Source organism: Lactuca serriola, chromosome 2 (assembly GCF_051521515.1).
Source record: "Lactuca serriola cultivar US96UC23 chromosome 2, Lser_US96UC23_V15, whole genome shotgun sequence".
Lineage (NCBI taxonomy): Eukaryota > Viridiplantae > Streptophyta > Magnoliopsida > Asterales > Asteraceae > Lactuca > Lactuca serriola.
The window spans coordinates 124,117,095-124,130,218 of NC_136409.1; the positions used below are offsets into that span (position 1 = coordinate 124,117,095).

The window sequence follows — 13,124 nt, forward strand, 5'->3', positions numbered from 1 at the left end:
TTCTTTAGCCATCACATATTCACATGTCATTTTTTTGTTTGTTGATATACTTTTTATGATCTATAATAGTATAATACTACCCTTCTTTTGGTTGTGCCAACTTTATTTCTACATAAAGGGGTTAATGTCATAATATAGTAACCAAGTCTCAAGTTTGTTCCACCTAGGTACTTTAAACTTTTTTTTAATAGGTTTTGCCACCCATGTTTCATTTATATGAAATAAGGTAAAATATAACTTATTTGACCTTTTTTAACTTTTGACTATAGACTTAACAGTGATGTGGCATCATATTTGATTTAATTTCTACCTTGATGATTCCAGGCCTCTGATCCGAATCATAGCATACCGATTCCCATGGAAAGTGAAAAATGCTATTTTGTCAACTTTGACCATCATATATATAAATTTTGTGTTACTATTCAGTTTGCACACCTTGAAGATGCTAGAGCTGCATAAAGTTTAAATGAAAAATTGTAGATTGCAGGTCGAATGATGAAGGTACAAATTTCTCCGGTGATTGTGTTAAGATTAATCGTCTGGATGTTAGTGAATGACCATTTTACCCTTTCTGTAAAATCAGCCTTTTGACTTCACTTATTTCATATATCTATAAGAATGTACAAAACTGTTAATTTTTTTATATATAAAATTTGAATTGTAATTTGTAAATACTTATAGATTGAGTGGAATGTGAGATCAGGCCCTTTAAGAAACATCGATTCTGCTCGAATATCGATTCCCGGGACTATAAAGTATGATGACTCACAGCAGTGGTAAGTTTTTAGGTTTCTTATTTTTTGAAAACTAATTTCCTTTTTCTTTTGTCATTCCTAATTTTTATACAACATATCTTGATTCTTGTAAATTATTTGTTGGAATTTAGAAACAAAAGTTAATAGATTAATAATTCAACTCCCTTGTAAATATTTTTACAAATATATTGAATTCCTTTTGTGCAAATTGATTGATCTTGCTGTTGTATGTACAACTATCGACATAGAGCACAATTGGAGGAAACAAAACAATATTGAAGAGGATGGTAACAATTAACTCTTTGATATTTGTAGTCATTGAAGGAATTTTTTTTATTATGTTTAACTTTCTATTTTTGTAAATAAAAAAAATTCAGGTATGAAGGCCTCTCGGAAATTTTTTTGTCATCTCCTGTCCCAAAGTTGTTGCTGTTGGCTGGAACAGATAGACTTGACAGGTATAATAGATGTTTATGGGCCTTCCATGTTAATAACAAAATACTACACTTTGGAAAACAATTAAGGATTGTTTAAGCATATCACTTGTTTATGGGCCTTCTTAGGATATGACCTAATACAAATACTCCTAAGTTTCTATCTGTTTCAATAGAATTTTGTATAAAATTGTCCATATACTTTGTAAGGCTTAATTTTTTTTCTTACATTTCCTTTATCTGTAAGACAAGGAGGAATCTTCAAGGTCCCTTCTAGAAATGAGTAACCCCCTTTGTAAGAGAGCTTGCATGGCTGTCAGAATTCCAAATAGCTACATTTTATATAAAATTGTCCATATGCTTTGTGTTTTTATTTAAATTTTCTTGAAGAATTAACATGGTTTATTAGTTGTTTCTGATACGAACATGTTTATTGGCTGTCTGAAAGGAGGTGACGCCTGGATTTGGGAATGGATTTCAAGCTACTCCAAAGACTAGCACTACCATCCAGATTCACAAAGTTTATGGAAGCTCTTATCGTTTGCCTTCTGCTCATACATGGTAAGATAATCATGTTTCTCTGTCAAATTACCTTTTTGCCCCTAAGCTACGTCACACTTCAAAAGAAGCATGCTACATTTTTCTATGTCAAAATTTTGCCTCTGAGCTATCTGCAAGCACTGCCAAATCCTTCAAAAGAAGCATGCTACATTTTTCTATGTCAACTTTTTCCAATGTTTTGGCTTTTGTTTGGCAGCTTGGATAATCTTGTAGCACCTGATCGTCCATGCCACTCTTGGTAAAACAAATTTATAGTGTACTTCTTCCATTCATGTTAGTAATTTCTCATTATGATGTCTTGTTTCTTGTGCAATTTTATTTTTAGGAGGTATTTTACTTTATTAAATGTTTAAAGTTACAGGACATGAGTATGGACACATCATGGAACATTTTAGGGCAGTTGTTGGTCTTCCTTTTGGTGATCCATCAATGAAGTGGCTAACTTGCATCATGTAATAACATTTTAGGCGAAGATGTAGGTATATGTTTTTTTTAATGAATAATGTAATCATATTTATGAATATGAAATAAAGTTTCTTATTTAGTATGTGATAATCATGTATAGGGAGAAAACAATTTCTGTTGATTTGTTTTATCTTTCCATGGATTGACTATTTGTATGACATTAAATTTTATGCAATGGATTGTATTTTTTGTATAGTATTTTATTTTTTGTTATGAGACATTAAATGCAAATTTAATTTGAAAATTAGTAAATCTATAAATAATATTTTTTTTAAACATTTAAAATTACGATACGCAAAAATGTGTGTCATCTTCATTTATGACATGGCCTTTCTTGACAGGGGCTTCTTTGATACGCATTGCGTGTCATAAGGTTACGACACGCAAATGTGCGTCGTCTTCCTTTATGACAGGGTCTTCCTTGATACGCATTGTGTGTCGTAAACGCGCGTCGTAAATGCGCATTGTAAATGAGCGTCGTAAATGCGCGCGTCATCTCTCATTATGACAGGGCCTTCCTTGACGCGCATTTGCGCGTCGTCTGAGCCTTTTACGACGCGCAATGAGCTTCGTAAAAGGCTTTTTTTTCTAGTAGTGATACATAGTTTAAAAGCCTGTATAGCATGCTTTAATAAATACATATTCCACATAACAGATGAGGCACACACACATAACACGTATTTCATAGAAAACAAATCAGATCCATGAGATAGAAGAGAGTGAATATACATTCACACATATAACATAAATATACACATAACACGTATTTCATATAAAATACTTTATAATTATGCGTTAGAAGAAAGTAACCACACACTCACGCATATAAACAACAATATACTTAATACACTCAAACCATACTTGTATTATTATCGTGTTTATGAAAGGTAGTATACACTCACTTGATCAGAAGATGATCAGACAACACCACGGCTTGCAGAAGTAGTAATCCTCAGCAGATCTGGAAGATCTCTACAAAAATCGAACTTCTCGCGGACAGAGCTTCGGCTCGGGAATCACACTTCTCGGGATCTTCGGGATCTCGGGACTTGCTTCGGGGCTCGAGAATATTACCGGGGCTTCGGGGTACTTCTGACACGCAAATCAAGGTAAAACGGGAGAGAGAAGAGAGAAAGATAGAAAAGGAGTCGGCTGCCCTCGCATCCTATTTATAGGAGGCTGGAGCCTCGGAGTACGCGGGGCGTACGTCGTTACGCGGGGCGTACTGGTCCTAAATCGTCATTGCTTACGTATCCGAAGTCAGTTGAGTGCGAGGTGCGTCATGCTTCGCGGTACGCTGGGCGTACGCCAGTATGCTGGGCGTACTTCGGATGAGTCTGATGACTCCTCTTCGGATAATACCAAGATTTAGAATTAAATTTAAATATTAAATATTTAATAAACTTCGGAAATTCATATCTTCTTCATACGAACTCTGTTTTCGATGTTCTTTATATCCACGCGTAGGTGAGACTATGCTCTACAACTTTCGTTTAGACTCCGTCGGCTAATTTTAAATTTATTTTTATTATTTATTTTTAATATGCCGGGACAGAAAAACTTCGTTATAAATTCATAACTTCTTCGCTTGACGTCCGTTCTCGCCTAACTTTTCATCGCTTCGATACCAACAACGAGATCTTCGATTCTCATTTAGATCGATTTGACTAAAAACCGCTCGATCTCAAATCGAGTAATTCGGGCTGCATACCGCTAAGTCGAAACTTCAATAAATCATAACTTCCTCATACGAAGTCAGATTTGGGCGTTCTTTATATATTCGGAAACCTCGTTTCAACTACTACAACATTATCCAAAGATAACGAGTTTATTTTACACTTAAATTTTGACGCTTATTTTTATTCTTAATTAATCAAACCACATAATTAAGCAATTAAACACAAAATACATAATACTCAAATAATATACTTCTATTATTTCAAAATGAGTTACAAAGGTTAACCTCGACTATTACATCAACGAAAATGCCTAGCCTGGAATCGCGGGCGTTACAAATACCAAACTCAAATTTGTAGAAGAACCTGTCGAAATCATGGATCGATAAACCAAACGATTCAAACAAAGTTGTATTCCCATAGTGAAAGTTCGATCGAACTCTTTACGAGGACCTGAATATCCTTGGGAATGTGAATATCAGATGAAACAAAAATACCCATAACTATTTAACAAAGCCCAATTCACAAAATAAATTTCGGGACGAAATTATTCTAACGAGGGGAGAATGTAACACCCGTCAAAATTAGGTCAATAACAATCACATGTGATTATGCCAATCATGTAATGTGATTTTGTTAAACTAGTAATGTGATAAACTTACTCTGTAATTCATGTTAAAGTATGAACTTTCATGATACAACTCAAAGTATACGTTCATACGATTACAAAAATATAGAGAACATCTAAATCTTACTTTGCGTGAAGAAGTTATGATAAATTCTAACGCTATAATGCCTTATAACAAGAGGGATTTAAAATAGAATTAGAATTAGCTACTGGATTCTAAAAGAAATTCGTATTACTCGGAATTACCTACGCGTGCATATAAAGAACGTCGAAAACGGACTACGTATGCAAAAGTTATGGCCTTCCGAAGATGCATCTGTCAGAAACCCTAATTTGACTGAACTCACGACGTGAGCATCAAAAATTCACGACATGAGGAGTCAACAGACACTAATCAGAGCTAGAAAACACACGTTAAGGCTATGGGATGACTCATGGAAGTTCACGATGTGAACCTATCATGTTCACGACATGAATGGCCCCAGAACACCCTATAAATAGCGTTCAAAGCTCATTCAATCCTTACACCTTCTCCTTTCATTCTCTCTCGTTTCCAAAGGCCGTTTTCCCTTCCCGAGCTTGACTACGACGAGCCTCTGACCGTTTAGATTCTATAGATCACGCTACTAAGGTGAGTTTCACGGCCCCACTTTCTAATATTTTTGGGGGAAAACGCATGCTAAATATTGAATAAAAGTTAATATTATGTTTATATGATAGTATGTTCGTATCAACATATATAGTTATATTAACTGTGGTATAGTTGTTTTTCCTCATATATACCTAAAGTATATATGATATTTTTAAAACATACAACTATCATAAACTTGTTAGCATCTTATTATACTAATGTAGACCTTGAGTTATACTCGAGAGTTCTATGTATACTATGTGTGATATAGCCTCGATGCTATACTCGAGAGTTATATATATTGATTTCTAAGTATGTTATTATTGTTGGTTTATGTCAAGATAAAACCCGGTGTGTTATATGTTATTATTGTTGGTTTTATGTCAAGATAAAACCAAGTTTTACTTCAAGTTATAGTTGTTATACTGCCTAAATGTTATGAAATTAGGAGTAATGTTTAAAAGCATAGTCTACTAACTTAGGGTTTTAGACACAAAAATGCTTTTGTTGTTAGAACTATAGAATGTCATCAAAGTCTACAGGAGCTACTGTATTCATCATCTAAGATTGGGGATCTTAGTGAAAGTCCTCTGACTTGTATTCGTTAATCCCGTGTGAGCGAGGAAGTCATGTATAATTAGTATACGGGTTGACCACCCCACTTGTAACTGTTAGCTACAGTCAACCAAAAGCGAGTGATGAACTATCCTTTTATTTGTTATTGTTCCGGCGTCGATGAAACGTGCGGAATCTACCGCAAGGTGTGATCCTTGTGCTACCGCAAGGTGTAATCCTTGTGCTACCGCAAGGTGTGATCCTTATACTACCGCAAGGTATGATCCTTGTACTACCGCATTGTGTGATCCTTGTAATAATAATAAGAGGTATAAAACTAAGTCATACAGTCGCAGCTACAGACTCATGGTAGAACAACCGTAGAAGCATTATACTTTGTCGATATAAAAGTATGAATGTTTAGTATATGTTTCCCAAAGACTTATACTCTAAGTATAAGAATCTAGTACGTATATTACTTGTATATTAAGTAGACCACTATACCTATCCTACTTACTCGTATAGAATTGAAATAGATTTATACGTAACGGTTTTACTCGTATAGAATTGAAATAGATTTATACATAACGGTTTTACTCGTATAGAATTGAAATAGATTTATACGTAGCAACTTAGTTTGTATGGAATTACAAAAATTTATCCTTATACTCTAGGTTCAAAGAATGTTTAGGTATAACACTTATTTGGTAAGTAAGCCATTATACCTAGGATATATATACTAAATGTTTGAGAGTCAAAATGATACATTCAAAACTATACTTTTGAACTTGGAAAATGTATTATTTTTATATGGAGTCAAAACCTGTGAACTCACCAACTTTATGTTGAAATATTTTAAATTGCATGTGTTTTTAGGAAGTTGATAACTATGATACGAGAAATGACGTTACACTGCCCGGTGTTTCCGCCGACGGCCGGGGTGTGACAACCACGAACTGAACAAGCTCACTATTAAGAATTGATACCCTCTCCCACAAACAACTGACATCTTTGATCAACTCCAAGAAGCTAGCTAGTTTTCAAAGATAGACCTGAGATCAGGGTATCACCAGTTACGAGTCCATGATAATGATGTTCCCAAAACAACATTTCGAACTTGTTAGGGTCACTACGAGTTGGTAGTAATGCCCTTCAGTCTAACGAACGCACCGCGATGTTCATGGATTTAATGAATAGGGTGTGCCGACCCTTCTTAGAAAAATTTGTGATAGTTTTCATAGATGATATACGTATCTATTCACGAAACAAAAAAGAACATAGTCAGCACTTGAGATAAGTTCTAGAAACATTGCGAGCGGAGAAGCTTTATGCGAAATTGTCAAAGTGTGAATTTTGGATTAGAAAGGTAAACTTCCTTGGTCACGTGGTCAGCGAAGAAGGAATACACGTGGACCCTTCCAAAACCAAGGTGATCGAGAACTAGTCAGCACCCAGAACGCCTTTAGAGATCCTTCAATTTCCAGGACTTGCTTGCTATTACCGCAGATTCATACAAAACTTCTCCAGAATCGCTAAACAGCTTACTACCCTGACTAAGAAGGGTGTAACTTTTAGTTAGGGAGAAAAACAAGACACTGCATTCCGAACTCTGAAGCAAGCCATGTGTAGTGCACCTATTTTGTCTCTTCCTGAAGGTACATAAGATTTCGTGGTGTATTGTGATGCATCTAATCAGGGGCTAGTTTGTGTCCTCATACAGCAAAGAAAAGGTATTGTTTATGCCTCGAGATAACTTAAAGCACACGAAGTCAATTACACCACTCATGATCTTGAGTTAGAACCAGTAGTGCTTCATTTGAAGATCTAGAGACAACACATCTACGGTACCAAGTGCACTATCTTTGCCGACCACAAAATCCTTCAACACATCTTTGATCAGAAAGACCTTAACATGAGACAACGACAATGGGTAGAACTTCTCAACGATTATGAATGCAAAATTCGTTATCATTCGGGTAAATCGAATGTAGTAGTAGATGCCCTTAGGCAAAAGGAGTACTCAGGTCGTAGAGTAAAGGCACTAACCATGACAATCCATTCACATCTGTCCACTCAAATCAAGGAGGCTCGGTTAGAAGCTTTGAAGTTGGATAATGTGATAGATGAACCCTTAAGAGGAATGGATAAAAACTTAGAAATAAAGGATGACGGGGTTCATTATTTCATGAACCGTATTTGGGCACCGAATTTCGGTGGCTTCCGAGAGGTTGTGTAACAACCCGAAGTTATTCATCACCGATAACCCGTTCTACCCGTAAAGATTCGCCGTTTTTCAATCGTTCCGTTTTCGTTTTGGGTTGAATTATTTAAATTTATATGTTTATTATAAATCCAATGAGTGTCCAAATCCTTTAGGAACTCATGAATCTAGCCCAAAAACGTTTATTTCAAAAAGTTAGAAACGTCCCCGCCGGGTGACGGAAACTTAATCGGGTGCGACCTAAAGCCCCGTTTAAGGCCGGTATCGGGTAGAATTCCACCGTGTCCAAGTTTTTGGACCTATATAAACGTGTTTAAACATTCATTTGAAGATTTTTCTTCCTCTCTCTACTCTCTCTCTAACCTCTCTCCTAAAATCCAAGTTTAAGGGTCAAAATCATCAATTTTAGGCTCCAAATCTTTCAGGTTCCTTCCCTAACTTGATATGTAACCTCCCTAGCCTTCAAATTCGAGTTCAAAACATGGAATAGAACCACATTCATGAGTTTACGACCCTGGAATATTCCTAGGCCGTGAACTCATATGAAATGGGTTTTGGAGCACAAAAACCCTTCCAAAACACACTTGGACCTTAGATATGGCTAGATGGCTTTATGGAATGGACCTAGAATGCCTTAAAATATACTTTGGAGACATGTATATGAGTTTACATCCAAGGTTGGTGTTTAGGCCGTAAACTAATAATTATAGGGTTTTTAAGCCCTTAAACCCTTCCTAAACCTCAACAAGACATAGATATGACTTCTAGAATAATTGCTTTAGCCTTGGAACACTTTAAACATAAATTTTGGGGGATTTATATGAGTTTACGGCCAAGGCATGTGCTTGGTCCGTAAACTCCTCAACCCTGGGTGTAAACTCAATTTAAGGTGTGAGAAAGCCACTTTAACACCCCTAAAGCCTTAGAATAATTTTTAGAAGTGTTTACAAACAAGTTTTTGGCCTTAAAACATAATGAATCCCTCTCTAGGAGAGTTTACAGCCATGAGGGGGTCTCATCCAAAAACACCCCAAATGTCCCATAAAAATTCATGTAAGGCCTTGAAATAATTTTAGCAATCACATGTCATTTGTTTGGGAATCAAAAACACAATTTTTCATGGGTTTATAGGAGTTTACGGCCATGAGTCCTATGCGAGGCTGTAAAACTCCCTTAAGTATTGTCATTTGGTGTTTTAAATCAATTCCAAGCCTTAAATCAAATCCTAGCAAATTTTCCCTAGTCATATGAAGCCATTTAACAACCATAAACCACCCACCATGAGTTTACGGCCGTAAACTCATGGGGAATGGGTGTTATGGCCGAAAACTCTTGTATGAGTTTATTCATGAGGAGTAAACTCAAGTTCCAAGTCCCTAGTGCCATTACACGTCCTTAAACGCCACCCGGGTCCCTCCAAACACTTGATATGAGGTGTTTCCGCGACTACAAGTGTTTGTCCCTAACAAATAATTAATCTAAGTCCTAATTAGATACAAATGTGTATCTTTACATTATACTTAGGAACCTCGTGCGTTTGCAAGCCCCGGACCAACGTTTAGCATCCGAAATCGTCACATTTCTCGTTCGGTGAGTTCATACCCCTACCCCTTTTTCCGTGTTTTCAATGGTTTTTCAATGTTTTCAGGGGGGAATAAGGGCAAAAAGTACAAGTGTATTTTTTACTTTAACTGATTTTCAACTCAATGGTTTTACCTACTAAATGTCTTGATTTCCAAAGATTTGTGGTAACTGACGTTTCGAATTGCAGGTTAAACATAGAATTCTTTTAAAAAGAGTTATAATTACATTCTTTTTGAATAAGAAATCATACTAATCTTATTTAAGATCAACAAATACGAATACGAATACGAATACGAAAACGAATACGAAAACGAATACAAATACGAATACGAATACGAATACGAATATGACTACGAATGCGAAATGACGCCTTTGGTTGACACTAAGACTTCGAAAATACAGTTAGTGTACTCCTTGAGTGTCACCAGAGTTTCAAATCTAATACAAAAATACGCCTCTGGACCTCTACTGAGTTTCAAATATATCCGCCTCAGAATGTCGACAGAGCTTCGAATACACAACTAATATACTCATTTGGAAATCAGCAGAACTTCGAAAATACTGTAATGTACGCTTCTGTGTGATTCCAAATATTCAAAAATACAACTAAGTTAGTAGATTATAGTCATCCGAATGAAGAATAACTAAGGGTTTAGAATACATAACTAAAACTACTCACATGGTAATTACTAGTACTTCGAAATTAGACTTAAGAACTAAACACCACACATAGGAAAATATGGGATTTTCCTGGGATAACATTACAATCAGTAACAAACCTAGATACAAATAGACAACTCAACACATAGGAAAATATGGGATTTTCCTGGGTAGCATAACAACACATAAAGGGATAACGTAACAAACGAATAACTAAAATTAAAAGGAAAATATGGGATTTTTCCTGGAACGACATAACCAACTGTATTCAAAATTGTAACAAAGGATAACCAAACCGTTTTCATAAGAAAATATGGGATTTTCATGATCAACAACTTTTCCAGAAAGTAAAGGAACTCATTCTTTTCAAAACTAAACCGCTTATGAACTCACCAGCTTTATGCTGATTTTCAAACCGCTTGTATTCTCAGGTCAGCGTTAGACAGGTACACCGCAGCCATTTGGAGAAGACGGAGCGTCCTGAAGACTCGTCTTTACTTTTGTTTATATTACATATGTAAAACACTTGTATAACTTTTCTTTCAAACTGATGTAAACAATATTATGTAATGTAATGTTTTGTGTTTACTGTTTTACTATGTGCATTGGATTTGATACTTAAAATGGAGTCAACCCCGGAAATGTTTCCGCCTTCGGTTTTCGGGGTGTGACACGTTGTCATGAACGAAGCCCACAAGACACGATACTCCATCCATCCAAGTCCAAAGATGATGTATCTGGATATTAAGAAACTGTATTGGTGGCCGAACATGAAAGCAAAGATGGCTACCTTCGTGGGCAAGTGCCTAACTTGCGCCAAAGTCAAGGTAGAATATCAAAATCCCTTAGGTTTATTGCAACAGCTGGAGATACCTTAGTGGAAATGGGTGCGTATTACAATGGATTTCATCACCAAGTTGCCCAAGACCCCGGGTGGTCATGACACTATTTGGGTAATCGTCGATAGATTAACCAAATCCGCTCACTTCCTGCCAATAAAGGAAACAGACAAAATGGAGAAATTGATCAGAACTTACATGAAAGAGATTGTATGACTACATGTTTTGCCAATCTCGATTATCTCTGATAGAGATAGTAGATTCACCTCAAGATTTTGGCAGTTACTTCAGAAGGCTCTTGAAACTAGGTTGGACATGAGCACAAGCTACCATCCACAAACCGATGGGCAGAGTGAGAGAACTATACAAGCCCTAGAAGACATGCTAAGAGCCTATGTGATTGACTGTGGTAAAGCATGGGATGCCCATTTGCCACCAGTCAAGTTTTCAAACAATAATAACTACGATTCTAGCATCAAGGTTGCCCCGTTCGAAGCCCTCTATGGCCGCAAGTGCATATCTCCTTTGTGCTTGGCTGAAGAAGGGGACACGTAACTAGCTAAAGGCCAAGTTCCTAAAAACACTGTCACTAGCCCAGAGATCATTTGGTAAACCACAAACAAGATCGTCCTAATCCGACAGCAACTGAAAGCCTCTAGAGATAGACACAAGAGCTACACAGACAAGAGACAAAAACCCTTGGAATTCCAGGTTGGTGACCGCATTCTGTTGAAGGTCTCACCCTAGAATGGGATGATAGACTTTGGAAAGCGTGGAAAGCTAAATCCACGGTACATGGGACCATTTGAAATTCTCGCTAGAATCGGTCCAGTAGCTTACAAACTCCGTCTACCACAAGAACTTAGCAACGTACAGTCTGTCTTTCACCTATCAAATTTAAAAAAGTGTCTATCCGACAAAACTCTTGTGATTCCACTCGGCGAAATCGAGGTAAACGAGAGTATTAATTTTGTGGAAAAACCCATAGAAATTATGGGTAAGGAAGTCAGGCGAACGAAGCAAAGTCACATACTGAAAGTGAACGTTGCTAGAATGCCAAGCGGGGACGTGAATTTACTTGTGACCGACAAGATCTAATAAAACAAAAGTACCTGCAAATTTTCCCTAGTCCATCATGTATTCACTGTAGCAAGAACTTTGGGACAAAATTCCCTGTATCGGGTGGAGGGGATGATGTAACAACCTGTTATTTCAAGTAAATAATACTCTAAACTACAATTATATTCAATTAAATTCACAAGCTAACTTGTTCTATAGGGACTTATAATGCCTTGAGTGCATGGTCATTTAACTTATATACAAGTTTATGTGGAAAACCATGTTGAAGTAGAATAGTATAAGCTTAATACTTAACATAAAATCACACTAGATTAAACTAAGATTAAACTAAGGTTACACTAGTTCAAATAATCCCAAAACCTAAACTGTAAACACATGCTTTGTGGTAAAGCAAATCCGAAAACCCCCCTAAAGTCGTAGCAAATCTGAAAACACCCCTATACTAGCAAGCCTTGATACTGAACCCTTTTCATCTTGACTCAAATCTGAAAACCCTTTTCCCTTTGACCCAAATTCGTGAACACTTTTTCCCCCTTGACTTTAAGGGGCGAAAACTCAATAAGGGCCCAATATAGAACCAAAAACACAACCCCATAGCCTATTATGAACCATAACCACCCCTATATATATATATATATATATATATATATATATATATATATATATATATATATATATAATCCATGAACTAATTCATTTTCTCAACTTTTATCCGCAAACACTTCCATCTTGCTCTCAAATACCATCCGAAAACACTCTCAATCTTCATAGATTTTGCCCATAATCTTCAAATCTTCAACCAATTCGTCAAGAACATTAAAACCCGCCTTCAAATCCTCATATAATATTCAAATCTTCATAATATGCCCAAGAACACCAAGATCCAACCGAAAACACCACAACCCCAACCGAAAATTCCAATTGCCAAGTGAAAACACCTTGCATCATTTGCAATTATTTCCTAATAATTTTGTAAGCTCTCCCTTTACATAATTAATTTATTATAACTATTATTTATATTAATATCATATTAAA

The 13,124-nt window shown here is 36.2% G+C and overlaps 1 pseudogene; it reads left to right on the forward strand.

The window, feature by feature from the left end:
- Positions 1 to 495: 495 nt before the first annotated feature.
- Positions 496 to 13,124, forward strand: part of LOC145089551 (protein phosphatase methylesterase 1-like) — a 31,798-nt pseudogene continuing 19,169 nt past the window's right edge.